This window comes from Bos indicus x Bos taurus, chromosome 22 (genome assembly GCF_003369695.1).
Source record: "Bos indicus x Bos taurus breed Angus x Brahman F1 hybrid chromosome 22, Bos_hybrid_MaternalHap_v2.0, whole genome shotgun sequence".
Taxonomy (NCBI): domain Eukaryota; kingdom Metazoa; phylum Chordata; class Mammalia; order Artiodactyla; family Bovidae; genus Bos; species Bos indicus x Bos taurus.
In genome coordinates this window covers 36,693,878-36,711,985 of record NC_040097.1, presented here as the reverse complement: position 1 = coordinate 36,711,985, position 18,108 = coordinate 36,693,878, and the positions used below count along the sequence as shown (strand labels likewise).

At 35.6% G+C, this 18,108-nt stretch overlaps 1 protein-coding gene across 4 annotated transcripts in view; it reads right to left on the bottom strand.

Moving 5' to 3' along the window:
• Nucleotides 1-18,108, bottom strand: part of CNTN4 (contactin 4) — a 1,026,598-nt gene that overhangs the window by 860,593 nt on the left and 147,897 nt on the right. For all 4 annotated transcript variants that reach the window (XM_027522789.1, XM_027522788.1, XM_027522787.1 and 1 more), the window contains exon 2: nucleotides 15,610-15,650. The gene's annotated coding sequence lies outside the window, so the exon portion shown is untranslated. The remainder of the gene's footprint in view (nucleotides 1-15,609; nucleotides 15,651-18,108) is intronic.

Here is an 18,108-nt window from a genome sequence, read left to right as displayed (position 1 = left end):
GACTCCTGAATCATCAAATTATCAAGCCAATATGCACCTAAAGGGGTTTAGCATTTTTATCCCCTTATTCAAGTATGTCAGTTAAGTTTCCTAGTGGATATGCCTTTAATCACCCATGTTAAATTTATAATTTAACCCAGAAAAAGAGAACATATTTTATAAAAGCTACAAAGTAAAATCAAACTGATGTTCTATAATTTGATCATTGCTACAAAGCAATATTTTTTTCACTTCCAATTAACACCTCGACTTTTATTTTTCCTTTTTCTTGGTCATATGTATGGAACATAATCAATGGAAATATTTAAAAAGTAAGGGAAAAGTAGACGATAGTTTTTATCATTATTGACACATACATACTGTGAATGCATAGAAGCATGTTTACAAAATAGCAAACTGGTATAAATTATTAATAATACAGCAATAATAAGGTCCCAAAAGAGATATACAAAAATGTAATAAATGTAACTTAAACACTTAAATGTTTTGCTAAAGATTCATTTGGAAATAAGACCATTTTATCTTCAACATGACTTCCTGTATTGTTATAATCAAAAACCTCATCAGAGTATCTTTACCATTCAACCACATAGAAGGAAAATATAAATTCAATAATTTCATTAGCAACTGTTGTCTTTAATAAGTATAATCCATTCATTAGGTCAGTATGTATCTGGTACCTACTATATGCCTAGCAATATTCCCCCTCCTATAAATATGAATGTATAATTTGTGTAGAAATCATCAGAGGTTACAGTGCCATCTATATTGAGATTATTTGAACTAATTTGGGCCAAAATCAAATCAAATCAATGAAATAGTTTGATATGCTCACTTTCCTAATGGTTTTTACTATATCAAAGATTGAATTTAAAAAATATATCAACTAGACAACTAGTTAAAATGGGAAAATAGTCTCCTTTTTAATATCTATGCTCCAGGGCATTACTTCAAAGAATCTATACCAACTTTAGTTTTCAATGGAATCCATGGTACATAATGTACAAAAAAATATAAAACATGCCTCTATAATTTATCAATATTACAAATCAAGAAAAATTAGTAGTACTAACTCAATTTCTTTAAAATATGACAGTAGTTTTTGCCAACATGTCACTTTAAGAGAAGAGATTACATAGTATTTTATAACTAGTGCTAAATTAAATAATTCATTTCCTGGCTAGTCAAAATAATACAGAAATGGTAGTGGCCCTTCGAGGAAGCAGAAGGAAAGGCAAATTCATTCTTTCCTTTTATTACCAAAGTCCCCTTAAATGACTTATTTGGGCAAGGACATATTTTCTAAGGGCCATTAGTGATGGAACCCTGAGAGCCCTCTTTCCAGGGACCTGGACCTCTAAATGCAAGTGAGAGTGATCAGAATCAAATGGGAACACAAAAATCAGAATTGAGCAAAATGATCTACAGAGATACTCCTTCATTTATTTGGTACCCCTTAACTTTGCTGTTTCCATTAAAAAATACTTCAGGAACAGAAAGTCACCATATTTTATTAGCATTCCTGGAGCAAATATTTAATATCCTAGATGGCTATGCTCAACTTCCCAAATGTTAATTGATGCCATTACAAATTGCTTGTGGCACATTCAAGGTGTACCAGGAAATTAACGACAGAGCTTCTGGAATAGAAAATATGTTTTAATAACTGGTCAGGAGGATTTGTTTTTCATTAGCTTCCTTTCTATGGCAAGTAATAAGACACCCCTATTTGGAATTCTAGAGATATTGAGATAATGGTACTCTATAAATAGGTGACAAGGCAACATTAGCATTGTAAGCAGAATTTCTCCTCAGATTTAGGAGTAATAGTTACAGGTGCCATTACTAATTATTCTTTTAATACAATTTATTTTCTTCTATTAATTAGAACAAGAACAAAAAATGAAAGTTTCTCTTTTAAATAATTAGGGATTATATTGACAACTAAGTATTATGTTCTGGGTTTCCATAATCATTGTCTACTTGTGTCTTTATTTTGGACTTTGTAAGGTAATAAGATTATAATAGCTCTTGGGGAATATGGTTATGCAATCCAAAACTGAGTTGAAATGAAAAAAGAGAGCTATAGTGCAAATCATTTCTCAGGCAAAAGTTCCAAAATAGTTGTTACTTTTATTTCTCACTGTAACCTTTAATTACAGAGCTCTCAAGCATCATGTGCAGAAGGCAATGGCACCCCACTCCAGTACTCTTGCCTGGAAAATCCCATGGGCAGAGGAGCCTGGAAGGCTGCAGTCCATGGGGTTGCGAAGAGTCGGACACGACTGAGCGACTTGACTTTGACTTTTCACTTTCATGCACTGGAGAAGGAAATGGTAACCCACTCCAGTGTTCTTGCCTGGAGAATCCCAGGAATGGGGAGCCTGGTCGGCTGCCATCTATGGGGTCGCACAGAGTCGGACACGACTGAAGCGACTTAGCAGCAGCAGCAGCAGCAAGCATCATGACCTCAGAAGTATATAATAATGAAAAGGATAATTAGTGAAAATTAATGATAATAGTTCTCTGAAGAATACAGAAATCTGTGATGGTCCCCAAGATTCCTGCCCTTTGGTGTACATAACTTCTGTAATCTCTTCCCTATGAATCAGGTCGAGTATGACAGACTTCACTCCTGTCATTACATCACCTTATAAGACTAACATGACTGGATTATGGTTCCACATCACTGGGCTTTGAGTTATTCCAAAGGGAGATTCTCTTAGAATCTTGACCTACTGAGATTGAAACTTAAAGTGACAGGCTCCCTTCCTGAAGGGAGAGATGTGAAGTAACAGAGATTGCCCCTTTAATATGAAGAAGGAAGCTGTTGTGTTGTAAGGTATTTATGAAGAGCATCACGTGGCAAGCACTGGAGGGCAGCCCTCTGTGTGCTGACAACAGTCCTGACTGACAGAAAGCTACTCAGACAAGGAACCCAGATCTCAGTTTCACAGCTGCAACAGAACAGATGCTGCCACCAATCTGAAGGAGTTTAGAAACAGTTATTTTGCTAATTCAGTCTCCAGACGAGGACTGGCCAGCTGATACTTCCATTTCAGCATTATGAAACCCTGAGCAAATAGCTCAGCTAAACCATGCTGGACTTCTGGCCCATGGAACTTATGAGATAATAAATATTGATTATTTAAAATATTTTTTAATCCATGGTCATTTGTTATACAGCAATAAAAGTCTGATACAGATGGACTGTCGTGTACTGAATATTTTTGAGGACTCTGCAGGCATTGTGATAAATCTTATATTTATTGTCCCATTCAAATCAAATTCATAAGTCAAACATTATCATCAACCCTATGTTACAGATGAAGTGCAAGTATACAGGGTAAATATCTTGATCAAGGTTACACAGATAACAGAGATGACAGCTGAAACTTTAACTCATTCTATTTAACTTCAGAGCCTATGCTCTTGAACCCTGCATTCTTCTCTCCTTGTGACAAAGGGCACTGAGGTGATGGTACCAAAGCCTGGGTTTGAATCCCATTTTGCTATAAATTAGCCATGCTATATAAAGGAAAACAAGGATTCATTCTCCTTATTCCTGGTGTATGAACGAAAGAGTAGTACATGCTTCTCAAGTCCTTCCAAATCTAAGTTTCTCTCATGAAAGTAAAAGCTTATATTCTAAATTATCCACATAGAAATTAATGTAGTTTTATATATAAGAAAGCTAAATTACAAGGGCCAATGACTAGATATCTCATTTTGTCACAAGAGCCACCTGACCTCTATGATATTCAAAACCCACACTGTAAGCATTTTGGGGAGGTGTACATACCCGTGGAAAGGGATTAGGAGATACTAAAATATGGCTTATTTTAAATTCCATCTTTGGCATACATCCCAGCTAAAGCAGACAGAGAAAATAATACAAAATCCCTCTACAGGAATCTTAAAAGAATAAAATATCTAAAAGTAGGGTCCAATAACAACACTCATTATAGGGGTAAAAGTAGGATTTTAGGGTTTGTTTGTTTTTTTCCCTGAAAGAAAACATCTATGACAAGATAACTGTGAGTGGAATCCAAAGTCACGCTATGATGGGACAGTTTTTCCCACTCTCTGACTTTCGAGGTCAAAGATTTCTGTTTTTCCGATTTCCCTCCGACTCACTGAATCTCATTTGTGTACTTCTTCATGGCCCCCTCTTCCCTCTCCATTCAACTCCTTGCCCACTCTATGCTTCTCTCCACACTTACTCTTCTTATAAACCTCAACCAATGTCTTAACTTGATCCTATAAGCTAGATCCTTTGCCCCAGCCCTACCAATTCAACCACACACACACACACACACACACACATACACATAATAATAATAATAATAAATACATGGGTCTGTCTTCTCCTGCCATCTACTTGCCTCTTTCAGTAGCACTAACTGATCTGAGAAACAAATGACATTTACAGTCATAAGGCACTAGTCATGATCTGGACCACTCTGCACTAGGCCCTATCTGTGCAGTCCTGGTTGTAAAACCACAATCTTTCATCATTCAACTTTTCATTTTTCATAACACTTCTTTACCTCCTGCACAAAACTGTTCATCGATGCCTCCAAATAGTGCTGTGACAGCAGCTACCTGTATCTTGGCTATTGAAGGCCCTCTGCAAATTTTTAAGGTATTTTATTTAAAACAGCATATGATTCTGTTTTCAGCAACTAATATTTTCAGTCCCATTAGAAAATTCCCCACGCATTAGGAGGGCTCAAGGGAACACTTTCACCATCTGCCTCTTCGCTTGTTCCATACATAACCTCGTTTCTCCATTACAACAAATCCTCTCCTCAAAGCTGGATTTCAACACATCCAGCCAACACAAATACCAACGGGCTACGATATGCTATGTGATGGTGTCAGGAGAATACATGTTGTCCTACCACCTTAACAAGGTTTTCCGTCAACAAATGCACCAACTGGCTATTTTCATGTTAACCTAAGAGAGTGCTCAAGCTTATCATCTAAACTTCCAGGTATGATGAATGACCAAGGCAAAAAACACATTTGTTAAGGAAGCAGCGCACATAAGCTTGTAAAGCTTTGATTGATCATGTTTACCCAATGGATACAAATGTTATTGGCCTTTAAAAAATATTTGGGGAGAGGGTCATGTTTTGTTTTCTTTTCCTTTTTTGAAAATGGCTTTTTTGAACCAGTGTTCTTCTTGGGCTTGCACAATGGAATGGTATAGAATAGTGGTTACCAGTGATTTTGTATAAACAAAATTGATTGCTTTTGTCAAGAATATGAGGAGGTATGGAAATGTTCTAGGTGCAAGTAAGGAGATATTCCACTTCCCTTTCAGGGTTCTTTATTGCCTCTATTATTTATGTATAAAAAAACTAAAGTAACTTGGGTTAATAAACCAAAATTCTTGAGTTTGGCTCTGGAGCTAAATATGAACTATTTTTCTAAACTGTCTTTAGAACCTTATTTAGCCCCCTCTGTACAAAAGATAAAAATGCATCCAGCTAATCATTCAGCAATTATTAATGCTGTGCCTATTACAGGCCTGAAAACTGTGCAGCCATTCAGTTTATAGCACCAAACTGTTCAGTCTCTGCTCTGGTGCAGCTTACGTGCTTGGACAAAGACCATAAGCAAACAAGCATACCATTTCAGGTGGTTAAAAGTGCTAGGTAGCAGTGAGAAGAAACAGAGGAGGTATAGACAGTTTTCTAGAGATGATGATCCAGCAAAGTCTCTCTGATGGGAAAATATTTGAGCAGAAATTCAAAGAAGTAAGGGACCCAGACATGCAGATATCTGTGGGGGAGAGCAATCCAAGAAGAGGGACCAGCATTTGAATCTTCAACAAATATGAAGATAACACTGAACATTCATGTGTGTCAACATTCTCTGAAGACCTAATAAGGCATGCTGCTATCATATCTTAAAAGTACCACACTTTCTGCCATTTCTCTGTCTACACTTGGGTTGCTATTTGTTCCCCCAAACATGACTCACCATGGAAGACACTGCAAAGCCCAGAATAACTGTTTTCACTCAACTAATACATACAGAATAACTCATTATATTTCATGCCATCGCTCAGTTTTAGAGCCATTTTATCAAAGAGAATACAGTTCTTAGCAATATTGCATTTAATCAAAAAGATACCTAATATGACAAGAAATCCCCAATCCAGACTTCAACATCAGCCAAAGAGGAAGAAAAAAAAGCAATTTGCCCTGCAAAACTGATTTCAAAACTATCATCATCCATCATCATCATCATCAATCACAAGAGGCAGCTGCTTTGGCAGCATTATTTTAAGTCCACATTTAACGAGATGACAGCTTAACCTTCTTAGGAAAGCACAGTAATCTCTCCTTACAAACCCAACCAAGTACAGAGAAGCAGATTTGCTTTAATGTAGAAATTGGCTTTCATCTGATTTCATAAACATGCAAAGGCATTTGATGATTTAATAGGTACTTGGGTTTTTCTTTTGAACATTTGACATTCTATCAGGACTGGTGAGGGCTATGTTACTCAAGGATTATTGCAGTCACTACCTAAACAAGAATTTTTCAACAGAACTGACTGAGTCTGATGGCCAGGGAGAAAGCCATCCATGCTACACTCTGTGTTTATCATTAAAATAGATAACCAATGAGAAGCTACTGCATAGCATAAGGAACTTTACTCAGTGCTCTGTGGTGAATTAAATGGGAAGGAAATCCAAAAACATGGGGATATATGTATACATGTAACTGATTCAATTTGCTGCCCAGCAGAAACTAACATTGTAAAACAACTATACTCCAATAACAATTACTTTAAAAAAGAAACCATCCATAAAATGTACCTTCCAGAGCAAGAGGCATTTGCCTAATACATATTACAACACAATGAACATGTGCTTCACACATGACAGACATTTCTTTCCTCATTCAATGCTTGCATTTAACTGAACTCCTGCTCTCACTGTTCACATCCATGTCCCAGAGCTTTTCATAGTTCTATGTATTTATTTGTACAACTTACTCAGCATGCAGGGACCATCACCAACATCTCTATACATTCATATCCCAAACAGAGACACTGACCAAATTTCAGCAGCAACCCCTTCCATAAAACTCTCCCTGGAATCCCAGAGAGCAGTTTTTTGCCTTCTCTGAATTTCCTATCAGACTTCAGCTGTATCTCTTTTAAGAACTCATCTTGTATTCTACCTGATCGGAGAGTCATTTGTTTGCATCTATCATCCTGTTTTTCCTGTTGATGAAAAATATTTATGGGCAATTATAATAGCAGTTTATCTTTTTACCTATTAAAATAGTCTTCCCTTATTACACTATTACAAAGATACATGGTAAATTAATAATTTCTCCACATCCCAATTATGCTGCACTTCTGAACAAATATCCTCAGTGAAAAACATGCCTTCCATCATTTCCATCATAGCTAAGGGCAAGAATCAAAGGCAGTAACTATGAAAGCTACTTACAGCAAATGTCAAAAACAGCCATTCTATTATGCAAAAGAAATTTAAAAAAAAATAATAGCAAAAAATCTCCCCATTAAAAGTTTCCTTTCAGAATAAGAGGCATTAGGAATTTTTTTCATTATAATTTCCACAACAGCTAGCACACTGCCTTGATGACAATTTGTGGAATGAATAAGTAAATGATTGCATGATTATGTGCACATTACTGTAGCTCAGACACAGAATATCAAATTGTGGGGAGGGAAGATGGTTGCAAGAGGAACATGTCCAAGATAAGCAAGGAGTACAGGTTGAAATTTAGGAGAAAAGGAAAGGTAGATCAATACTGTTGTTAAACAGCATCTTAATAGAGAGTATGAGGTTAAGAATCATATCTGTACCTGAGGAAGATAATTAAGATCAATGACATTCTGAAAAATTAGCATACAGGAAGATGTTCATCTAGAGAATGGAATAGTATGAGAATGTGAGAGGTGAAAGAAATTACACACACACACACACACACACACACACACACACATACCTATTTGCCTGCCTGTTGCTGATGAAGTTGGAAGAAGGAGTAGGAGAAAAAAGGATAATTCTCAAAAGGCAACTCTATTTACTACTGCAGTATATGTATTGATTCCTAAAAAAATATGAGAATTTCAGCATACCTAGATGGTTTGTGATTAATGATAGGATACCTTGTTAAAGCTAGCTGAAAGGTACATCATTTTTCATGACACAGGACCAATGAGACTCAATTAATAAAATGAAATATTAAGTCAAATTTAGAATTCTTCCCCACACAGTCATTTCTCTGAAGAAAAAAGAATATGTGCACTCATTATTTATTGTTTCAGATTAAAACAGTAGGCATTTTAAAACACATGTACAGGCTAAATTCCTAGAACTCAATGTTCATAGAGATTTTCTTTTCCCTGCTTCAAAGTCTGTACTTCTGAAGCACTGTTACCAGAGTTTCAATGCAATATGAGCTTTTAAGAAATTAATTATGGCAGGAGAATCATGTTCAGAATCAGTGTGCACTATTCTTAAATTTTTTTGAAAATATGAGAACCATCACCTGGGAACCTATCAACTGTGACACGCCCAACCTGCCTATCTTATTCATCTTCACAGGCCAGAAAGTACCTGGTGCAAAGGCGACTTAGGAAGTAGCTGTTAAGCTGTGTTGAGTATTTCAACAATATATCTTTTCCCCTAGTATTCAGATTCTCAAAATGGCAGTTTAAAACCACAAATAAATTAAGGACTCCTGCCTCATTTCTTCTCTATCAAGCTATTATCGGTCTACCTTCTGTTAGATGAATGGCTCCCAAAATCAGTTCTATGAAATATCGGTTATCAAAGAGTAGGGGAGTGGGTTTTATCCTGAAAATATGTAAATACTTGTCTTGGAAGCAGTAATATATTTTCAGCTCTAGAACTTCTCAGTTTAATATGGTTATATATGTTGTGTATATTATGGTAAGTGCAAAATTACTTCATTTGCATCCAACTCTTTGCAAACTCACAGATGGCAGCCCGCCAGGTTCCTCGGTCATGGGATTTCCCAGGCAAGAATACTGGAGTGGGGTGCCATTTCCTACTCCAGGGGATCTTCCCGACCCAAGGACCAAACCTGTGTCTCATGTCTCCTGCACTGGCAGGCAGGTTCTTTACCACTAGAGTCACCTGGGAAGCCCATGTACTATGGTAGATAGATAAAAATGTATATAATATATCTGGACTTAAATGATGTCAGAATACTTTTTAATCATAGTGCTGTATTGGATTCCCATACCTTTTCACACATTGAACATGAAATATCAAAAAATTACAAGGCTTTCAGTTTTGTTTCAAATATTTTCCTATAGGCAACCAGCATATATTGGTCATTTTGATTGCACAGTCTTTTTGAACATAGATAAGGGACATCTGTAACATGATTACTTCATAAAATAAGAATTTTAACAATGTACTTTCCACATGGAAATTCTAAGTTTTAAGAATAATATATCTACAAATTTTAGAATCTTTATTTTGACCTTATTTTTGAGAAAGGCATTACCTTTTACTTGTCCATATTGAGCTATACACTGTGTCTCCTCCATTCCATTTTGTCTCCTCCAAGATATTTTGTTTATTTACTCATAAAACATTAAGCCCTCAAAGCACCCCATTCATGGGTCTGGAAATCAGTCACATAAAGATGAATACAATAGGCCTCTGCTCTAAGAGAGCCCTTATCTCATTTGGGAGAGAAAAATATAATAACAGTATCAAAACAGAGGTCGCTGACATTGGAAAGATGCACCCACTTACAAAATAAGGACATATCTGCCTTGGATAGTCAGAGATGGCTTCAAAGAGGAAAGCCTTCAAAGAATGAGTTTACCAAGCATAACAGGACAGTGGATTGAGGTGTATAACACATCCAAAGAGAGAAACAACATTTGCTGAGACATGGAAAAAATATAGATGTTTAGAAGATTTAAGTGATTAGCAAACTAGATCATGACTTTCTCGTCAAACTAAGTTCACTGAGAATTTTCCAATAGCAAATAGTACAGATCAGAGGGATCAAATTTTCCATCTTTTGTCTCCAAATTACTGCCATACTTGGGAATATTCATGTGAGTAGACTTGGACTGAATTTCTGCACATGCTTAGTGCTTCTAGGAAAAGAGACTGCTCTGGGGCTGGTCCCTTGAGAGATTAAGACGACCTACACAAGGCAGTAAGTGATTCTGTGATGTATTGTATAATTAATGCTTACTTAAGAAGAAAGAAAGGGTAACATCCAAATCCTTCTCTACCAGTATCTAATATTGACAATAGAGTAAAAGATGCAATCCACTATTCAAATTACAATTTTCTTACCTCTGCAAATTTAAGTGATACATGGTTATGTATTCTGAATTTGTCATCTGCCTGGAACTTGGTGAAAAACTGCCATGATTAAAAACCTTCCTCTAAGCTTCCCTCGTAGCTCAGATGGTAAAGAATCTGCCTTCAATGCAGGAGACCTGGGTTCAATTCCTCGGTTGGGAAGATCCCCTGGAGAAAGAAATGGCAACCCACTCCAGTATGCTTGCCTGGAGAATCCCATGGACAGAGGAGCCTGGCAGGCTACAGTCTATGGGGTCACAAGACTTGGACTCTACAGAGAGACTAAGCACACAAGCTCCCCTTTTCCATGACCCCTTGCAATTAACCATTTAAATATTTAATCTTTCCACCAATCTAAAATATTAGGCATATGCTTTAAGGATATACTTTCCATGATCTCTCCCCCTATGTTTGGCCTGAGTTCTGCCTCCCTTTTCAGAACACCACCATCTTAAAAGTAGAAAGAGGAAACTGAAGAGAACGAAGGCTGTACGTTGCTTACTGTTTTATCCTCAGGAATTGGGGTAACACTTAACGCATGCTAAAGAGTTGAAAAGTATTAGATGCATGCATAGATGGATGAATGAACAAGTGGATGAGAGGAAGAAAGTCAGCGAAATGGATAAAAGGACAAGTGGAAAGAAATGAAAGAAGAAAGAAAAGGCAAGTGGAAAGTGGAACAGAAAGAAGAGTTCACTTGTATCAATAATTTTATCTGTATTAGTTAGGATTCTAAATTGAGTAACAAAGACTCAGTTCAAACTAGCCTAAACAAGAGGGTCAATGACAAAAGGGTTTCTATAGCTCCCAAATACCCAAGGATACATTTCAAGGAGCTAGACAAAGAGTAGCAGAACACAAGACCTTAGAAGACAGAACTTAGGGGACTCAACTCTACAGGTCTTTCCCAGTCTCCTGTTCATCCGCTTGCCTGGGTACCTGAGGTTACTTTAATCTTATGGACATCAGTCACCTTCCTTGATAGAGAGCTCCTCATCCTCACATCCATACTTCTATGGTTCTTTTTACAGTTTTGGCCCACGTCTTTTCTAATTCCTTTGTCCAGAGGAAGAGACAACTGTGAAATAGTTAAACTTAGGACACTGGCCCATGAATTCTGATCAGAATTGCTACTATATCTGTTATAAAAAATAGAGCTAAAAGCATACAGCTGTAAATTATGCCATTGCATTTTGGACTATCAATTTTACTCTGTTTTTGAATTATGCAAAGATAGCACAGACATTAAATATCAGACTAGTAGTTAATAAAAAAACAATAATATTTTAGAATCAGCTTTGAACAAATATTGAGTTTTCATAACAACCTTTGCTGTATCTGAATCAATATATAATTTCTGCCCCACCCATGTCATGGTGTAACATGAGGATCCAATAAGATGAAGTACATAAATACATATAATAAATGTATGAAATGCAGTGACCATTGTAGTTGGCAACTCTATTTTTAATATTAAGTATTAAGAAACAGAGCAAAAATGGTCAAAGAAACCATCTATAGTCTTGTGATTTCTAATGAAGATTTCCCTGTGATAAAATAATTATTGATAAACTATTTATTGATAAAGTTGATAAAATAATTATTACTCATTTAATTTTTTAAATAACTGTTCTTTTCAGAACCAATATACAGTTTTTCACAGTCTCTTGCCTATTACCTAAGACCATGGATGCAGATGCATTCTTTTTTACCTAGTATTTCTTACTTAACTGTGTTTGCGTTAAAGAAACTATATTGTGAGGTGATTTATCCAATAAAGCAGAAAACAAGAGGATAAGTAAGATCATTTTAAAAGCAGGAAGCAAATATAATTGGCCCACCCACTCCAAACATACCACATGGGAAAAAAATAAAGTCTGAAACTCTACTATCTTGTCGAGTAGACAGTTTTAAATTTCACAAAACAATTTTATTAAACACAACTGAGATACAAAGAAACACATGAATTGTACCAAAGGGACTTTTGTACCAATTGAAAAAAGGGAAGAGAGGTAGACAATCAAATTGTGGAACGACAAACAGAATGTGTTGGTCAGAAGGCAGTGAGATTTAGATGAGCCACAGTGAAAGGACAAGTTGGCAGCAATGACCTTGAGCAGCAAGTTCTGGCTAGAGGGCATCTGGATGGCCTCCCGGAAGAGGCAGAAGTTCAGCGAGACATAAAAAGACAAGTAGAACTTTGACAGGTACAGAACTGGAAAAAAAAGGGGTATCCTTGACAAAGGAAAGTGTATAAAAGGCAGAGAGCCAGGATTAAACACTGGGTAAAACAGCAAGTGACAAACAGCAAGAGCATCAAGAACATGAAATCATGGTTAGAAAAACTGAAAAGTTAACTATGCAAGATTCTCAATGTCAGCATTATAGCTATCTATCCAATAACACAGTTAGCAATAAAATGTAGATAATAAAACTGGAATTCACTAGAATACTTAGGATACTTACAGCTTTGTTAATTAATTATTATTATGTTGGCCTCTGAAAATAAGTATATCTAGCTACTCTATTCATATGTTCATATAATTCTAATAAGTAACACACAAAGAATATCCATTATTTTAATTGCTTATTTTTAAATATTTCCCTTATAATTTGCTTCTATGATTTGCATTCCTTTGAAGGGAAATAACGCATTTATATATTGCCTTTGCCAAGGCCACGCTGAAAACCGCCCTTTGTCATAAAAAGATATCTTTACTAATGGCATATAATCAAGCAGGCACTTCATTAGTCATTAAAACTTACTGCAAATATTCAACAGCTTTGTAGCAATTGCAAAGAAAACAATGAAATTTATTTCAAACTGTAATGCCTGTGATTTGTCTCATAAAACACAGAAAAAACATTTCTGCAAAAAGAAAGACATGCAATGAAGGTTTTATTACCATTTGATTTACAAATGTTTAAAATATAGTTTTTAATATCTAGCACTCACGATGCTAAGTTTTTCCTAAATGAAGTTAGTGTTTTAATAAGCTTTGCTGCTTGTTATTACCATATTCACAGATGAGTTATTTTTTTTCTCAGCAATGAATAACTAATATGTAGACTGAATCCATATAAAATGACATCATCTTACCATTTTCACCTACAAATTGGTAATTTTTATATTTAACCTAAAAATATAGAATTGTAGAATCTTAAACTTAGGAAAACAGTATAAGAGATCTAGCAGATCCTTTGGCCTGACTCATAAAAAACCCCCTCTGGTATCAAACTGCAATCATTTGCTATCTTCTGTTGAAATGTTTGAAATAAGCTTAAAATAATATATGAATGGGAGCAAGAAGAAGCAGTCAACACAGAATAAACCCAATACTCAAATGGATCTTTTTCCTTATGCATTCATCTTATAAATAAAAATAAAAGAAAAAAAAGAGATAAAGGAAAGGAAAAAAGAAAAACAAATCTCAAGCAAATATCTTACCTCACAATAGTAAAGGTGCCTGAACATTATTTAGAATTGTTTTAAATGGCCAGATAAGGGTATAAGGGTTTACTATTTGGACTAAATATACAACGCATTTATTTCTCTAATTCAAACAAAAGGAACTAAAATTAGCATCTCTAGATAACACTTTTTCATCTAAATAGATTGAAAAAATCAAGTGAATTATTCAAATCTAGCAAAGGAAGCCACTAAGAAAACATATTTTAACACTCTTCAGCCTGCAACCTATCCAGAAAGAGAGAAATCAGATAAAAGATAACCTTGAGCTAACAAGGTTATAAGGGATTCTTTCAAAATAAGAGATTTTTCAAAATGAGTCACTCCTGTGTCTCCAAGTCGGGCAGAACAAAGAGCACAGAGGGAAGCCTGCCTTTCTAGATCCACTCAAACTCCAGAATTCAGTAAGTACACAAGAATATTGGTGACTTGACAATCAATCGAACCTTTTTGCACTCTTTTCCCATTAAACAGATTTACCTTACTCTGTCACCTCTTAATTCATAGCAGTTTTACCAACATGAAGATATTCACTTCTAAACTTTAACTTTTTGAAGTAAGAAATGAAGGTATTTCAGGAAAGAAAGAACCTAAGAAATCTTGATTTGACCCACTAACCATACAAATGAGGAAAGCAAACTTGAGGTAAAGTGAGATGCTCAAAACCCCACAGCCTTTGAGAGTAAGAACAGTCTCCAAATGCTTGATTCAAGAACCCCTGGCTTTGTGATGACCTGACAAGTTAGGACACCATCCTCTTTGTTGTGATTTGGTCATTTTAGCTATGAGACTGGGTGGTACATGTGCCTGAGCATGTATCTGTGCGGAGCTTAGATAGGCATTAGTACATTTAAGACTCAATTTTTCACTGATTAATTAATCACTCCTAAATGGTCAGTAATCCTTTTTAAGTCTAAGATCTTTCCCATAAATTAAACTTCCTAATGCCACAGGATTATCTGCAGTTGGGTAACCAAATACAAACCACGTTATTATCATGGAACTACCAAAGTAAAATTACTAAAATAAACAAACTGATAATTCTCTAGTATTCGATGTATGCACTAAACGAGAAGGAAAAAAGACAGAGAACTTTGTTCAAATTATAAACATGGTTAGGTTTAAAAAATAATCAAAAAGATGATTTAAGATATCTGCTATTAAGAACAGAGACATCTGATCACTAAATACAAAAAACATAAAATAATGCTTGTAGGGCAAAGGTGTGTTCTAAAATGCACATTTTGGTAATAGAACCTAACGTAGGAAATAAATAAATGTCATAAAAAGCAAAGATGTACAGCTGAATAAATATGTGAAGGAAGACAAACAAATGCATTGCACATTACATTTAGTTATTCAGATAATGAATTTCAAGTAGTTAACTTTCCTACTTTAAAAAACTGTGCAGCTTTTAAATGCACTGATAAATGAGATTTAATAATAAATGCTATTTGCAAATTAATTTTGAGGACCAAATATTACATTGAAAATAACCATAAATGTCTTATGATGTCAAATACACTGCTATTGCTTTCTGTATATTCTAGTTATATAAATTATAAGTTAATTCCATAACTCCTTTTAGGAGTCCTAGTTAAGATCAACATCAAAAATATTGTACAATTTCTCCACAGAAAAATATATTTGTATATTACAAACAGGATGGGGAACACATGTATACCTGTGGCGGATTCATTTTGATATTTGGCAAAACTAATACAATTATGTAAAGTTTAAAAATAAAATAAAATTAAAAAAAATAAATAAATAAAATGGTACATACCCCCAAATATGTTATTCATCTCAAGTTCAACTGCACATCACCTACAAATAAAGAAATAGGTTTTAGAATAAAGTGTAAATCTAGACTTAAAAAAAAAATCATCAGTTGCATTCCAGAGGTATCATGGTGCTAGAAGGAAGTCTCAGTGACATGTTATGATAGAAAAACTTTCTCAGTCAATTACAGAGAACCTGATTTTACCAAGATACTCCTTAAACTGTACAGTAGGTTATCCTGATGAGCAAGGATACTGTTACAGTGAATCCTTAAAAAAAGGCCAATAGGATGATCTATATCTAAATATATGAAAAAAACAGACACTGATACCAAAGATACTGATACTGCAATATGTTTAAATAAGTAAAATTAAGCATTTGATTTTCATATTAAAGTCAAAACTGTCCCATTTGAAATTAAATAACAAACTATAAGATGGTTAAGAGCAACTATATTCATTTCTTATAATATATGTTATTATAAGAAACAATCCTCTTATCCCTTTCTTTAAAAATCACTGCCAAATTTTTTGATCAGAATACATTGTACAAAAATTCAAACCTAACTACAATCTGTGCAACAATTATAACAATTTAAAATAGGATAAAAAAAATAGTATGAAGGCTGTCTAAGACTTACAATCCTTACTTCTTTCATCCTCAAAAGTCATATACTACACCTTTCTAAACTTCAACTCCAGGTGGTACTGATAATAGTTTAGACTTCAAACAAACTTACATTTCTTTCAGTTCTAAATTGTATCTTCATGCTTCCTTTTCTGAGCTCTAGATCTACTTAGCCAACTGACTATGTGAAATCTCTATTTGGATACCCTAAAGGAATCTCAAACTCAACTTGCCTGAAAACAAGTACATGACTCCCTGTACCAACCTCTTTTCCCATGAAATGGCCTACTTCTAGTGTTGACAGCACAAATTTTTATATTGGTTTCCTGACACATCTACTTTAACTAAACTGTATGCAGTTTAGTTAAAGTAGATGAAATAGGAACAGCACTGAATGTTTATATTCCAGCACAGGCTGCAATGCCTCCTTCACAGTGGCCACTTTAAAACCCAAATGCTGAGTGGTTGTATGCAACAGTTAATGACTGAATTGTCCCAAGAACATGTACAATACTAGGTGCTCCTGTGACTTCTCAATCATTAAAATTTAAAATCACACGAGAACATTTTACTGAAAACTATTTCTCCAGTCAGCATAGTCACCATTGATGTATCACATGCTTACCATATAGAGACAGTTGAAAGGACTTTGCAATTTGCACTGGGAAGATTCATTATACAAAGATTCAAAATGTTATGGCAAGTACACTGATTGTAACCGCCCACCCTGGCCAGGCACCATAGTAACTATTTGCATGGCTTATTTTAAGACAGGAGGTCCTGGTAAGGAACACAGAACTAATAAGCCACCACCAACCGGAAGAGTTTGGGAAAGGTTAAAAGGAGACACCACACGCCCGACCACCTCCCAGAATCCTTCTCGCTGGCAACCATCTTGGCTGAACAAGGTGTGTGCCACCAGGAAGGACTCAGTCAGAACGACTGGCTAAAGACAACCTGGAAACTGATTCCATCACCATAAAACCTGAGATTGCCAGCCACATGGCAGAGCTGCTCTCCTGGGTTCCCTTACCCTACTGCTCTCCACCCGGGCGCCCTTTCCCAATAAAATCTCTTGCTTTGTCAGCACATGTGTCTCCTCAGACAATTCATTTCCAAGTATTAGACAAGAGTCCAGTTCTGAGCCCTGGAAGGTGTCCCCCTTCCTGCAACAAAAATATAGATAAACAATGCTATGGCTTTTTTAAGTTAGAAAAATAAAACAATATGGGAGAGTTTAATTTCTTCAAAATTTTGACAAACTTTGGATTTCCCTCGTGACACAGTGGATAAGAACACGAGTTCAATCCATGGTCCGAGAAGATTCCACATGCTGCAGAGCAACTAAACCCGTGCCCCATAAATACTGAGTCTGCACGCTCTAGAGCCTGTGCTCTGCAATGACAGAAGCCACTGCAATGACAATCCCCACACACCAGAATGAAGGGTAGCCTCAGCCTGCGGCAACGGGAGACAGTCCATGTAAAACAATGAAGACCCAGTGCAGTCAGAAATAAATAAATAGAAATTCTGACAAACTTAAAAAATGTTTACTATAGCATGTTGAAACACAGCCTAAGATATTCCCTTCCTAAATAGGTATCTGGGATTCTCTGGGACTGCATCAAAGTTAGCTTTCCTATTAATAATCTGCTTAATTGAAATAGCTTTCATATTATCCTGCTATATACATCTCTTCACACCTGGAGAAACATATAAATGGATAATGTTAGCACATCATTAAATCACATGCAATTCAAAATAATCATTTGATTCAAGCTCTATTCAGAAGAGAAATAGGACAGAGGAGCGCTAAGACAAGAGATCTTATCAAGGCCACACATTAGCCAAAATAAATGAGAACTTAATTTCCCCA